The sequence below is a fragment of the Engraulis encrasicolus genome, unplaced genomic scaffold, assembly GCF_034702125.1.
Source record: "Engraulis encrasicolus isolate BLACKSEA-1 unplaced genomic scaffold, IST_EnEncr_1.0 scaffold_475_np1212, whole genome shotgun sequence".
NCBI lineage: Eukaryota > Metazoa > Chordata > Actinopteri > Clupeiformes > Engraulidae > Engraulis > Engraulis encrasicolus.
Window position 1 is genome coordinate 12,501 of NW_026945781.1, and position 2,500 is coordinate 15,000.

General features: G+C 44.8%; 1 long non-coding RNA gene across 1 annotated transcript in view; it reads left to right on the forward strand.

Moving 5' to 3' along the window:
* The first annotated feature begins 1,450 nt into the window (after nt 1–1,450).
* LOC134444154 (uncharacterized) overlaps nt 1,451–2,500 on the forward strand; it is a 1,370-nt gene continuing 320 nt past the window's right edge. The window contains exons 1-2 of the long non-coding RNA XR_010033891.1: nt 1,451–1,597; nt 2,142–2,321. This is a non-coding gene — a long non-coding RNA (uncharacterized LOC134444154). The remainder of the gene's footprint in view (nt 1,598–2,141; nt 2,322–2,500) is intronic.

Consider the following 2,500-nt stretch of genomic DNA (forward strand, 5'->3'; position numbering starts at 1 on the left):
TTTTACCACGACACGATCATGAAATATGTTGTATTTACCCCATACAAGTTACACACTGGGCCAATAAGTATGTTGTAAACAACGATTTTTTCCTGTGGTGTGTTGTGCACGTCTGTGTGAACTGAACTGTCATTAGTGTTTCTTCATGACAAGGTGAATAGAATAGCAGCCTGTGCAATCATCATAGAGATGCAATGATATTCAAAGCTTCAATAGTGCACACAAAAACAAACAGAGGGTGTACAGTAGGCCACATTTGCACAGTGGTGGCCCCAACACAGAGTCTGGAGGTACACAGACAAATATCTTAACAGGCTTGGGAATATGGTAGCCAGAGTGATGGAGGTAGACATGGAAATTGCAGACAACTATGTTCAGTATGTAGGTGGGCTTTTTATGTATCATAAACCCTGTATCTCTCGTGTGTGTGTGTGTGTGTGTGTGTGTGTGTGTGTGTGTGTGTGTGTGTGTGTGTGTGTGTGTGTGTGTGTGTGTGTGTGTGTGTGTGTGTGTGTGTGTGTGTGGAATCTGTCAAGTCACACCTTTTTGATGTTTTATATTTTCTATGGTGAAGACCAATCAACATCAGGACAAAGACAGCACCATGTCTCTCGAGCAGAACCTCCTACCCTGCTTGTCCATCCTCAATCTTCATTCTTCCTACTGTGCACACGTTTCTAGGTAAGGTCAACTGCAAAAAAAAAAACATTGACTCAAGGCAAAAGATGGAATTCTGTGTGTGTGTATATATACATATATGTGTGTGTGTGTGTGTGTGTGTGTGTGTGTGTGTGTGTGTGTGTGTGTGTGTGTGTGTGTGTGTGTGTGTGTGTGTGTGTGTGTGTGTGTGTGTGTGTGTGTGTGTGTGTCATAGAACCAAGACAGTGGCAGTGTATGTCTGTCTGCCTTTGGTTAAGGGTATCCTATGGTGTCATTTAACATTATTATTTTTTTCTGACAGATACAGAGGCAGTTTTCAGAAGGAGGGTTGATGTCACCACTGACATTTTGCACACAGTGGTAAGTAAATCACTGAACCTAAAACTGTGTGCTTTGTCCTACACTGGACCAACACGTATTTCATACAGTCATTTCTTCCTGTGCTGCTGTGTTTTGTATATCTTGCAAAAAAAGCACACCATTGACTTAAGGCAAAAGATGGAAAGGCGTGTGCGTGTGTGTGTCTGTCATACAGCCAAGAGAGTGGTAGTGTCTGTCTGTCTGTCTGTAGTTAGGGGTGCACACAGACAGACAGGATGTACAGTAGGCCACAGCTGCACAGCACAGTGGTGACCCCAGTACAGGACAGACGTGTCTTGTCTTTGTCATTAAAGTGATGGGGCTGATTTTTAATGTGCCATATAACCTAATCTTTCCTGTTGTGTGTGTGTGTGTGTGTGTGTGTGTGTGTGTGTGTGTGTGTGCGTGCGCGCATGTATGCGTGCGAATGTGTGCACACAGGTGTAAGAGATTCTTCCTTCTCAGAGTCGTAATTGGGTTGATGATCTACATGATGGTGATGGACCAGGACAGCTCCGGACCCCCTGACTGGCAGCTCCATCCTCAACCTGCCTTCTTGCCCTTCACACATGTGCAGGTAAGGCATTTAAAAAAAAAATCCATTCACTTAAGGCAAAGGTTGGGGAAGAGGAGTGTGAGAGAGAGAGAGAGAGAACGAGAGCACCAGGTCATTCTACATGTGAACTTTAAAGTGTGTGTGTGTCATAGAAGCAAGAGAGTGGAAGGGTGTGTCTGTCTGCCTTTGGTTAAGGAGATCTTATTGTGTCATTTAACATTATATTGTGTTTCTGACAGGTACAGAGGCAGTTTTCAGAAGGGTTGATGTCACAGCCAACATTTTGTGAAGGAGAGTTCCACCTACGGTGAACACAGAAACTTGCACGCAGTGGTGAGTAAATTACTGAATCTAAAACCGTGTTTTGTTCTGTATTTCATACTGTAATTTCTTTCTGTGTTGTATTTTGCATTGTGTTTATTTATGTCAGACATGGTGTATAAAGGATATCAGATTCAGAACACTTGCACAGTAATGGTGTGCTGCACTAAAATGATGGGTGTGATTTTTATGTAATGCATTCTATGTGTCTCTTTTTTGTCTGTGTCTGTGTGCTCGCGTGCAGATGAAAGCAGTCGTTCCTGTTCAGCATTGATGTGCCCGTAATGGGTCTGATGAGCCACATGATGATGGTGATGGACAACCAGCATCAGGACCAGGGCGGCTCCATGCCTCACGAGGACAACCTTGTGTCTTGCCTGTCCATCCTCAACCTCGCATCTTCCTGCTCTTCACACATGTGCAGGTAAGGCCAACCTCTAAAAGACACACTTGACCCCAGGCAAAGGGGTGTGTGTGTGTGTGTGCGCACGCGCCATACCATATTCTCTGTCTGTGTGTGTGTGTGTGCGCGCCCGCGCCAAACTGTCAATCTGTGTGTGGGCACGCCAAACTGTCTGTCTGTATGTGTGCGCGCGTGTGTGT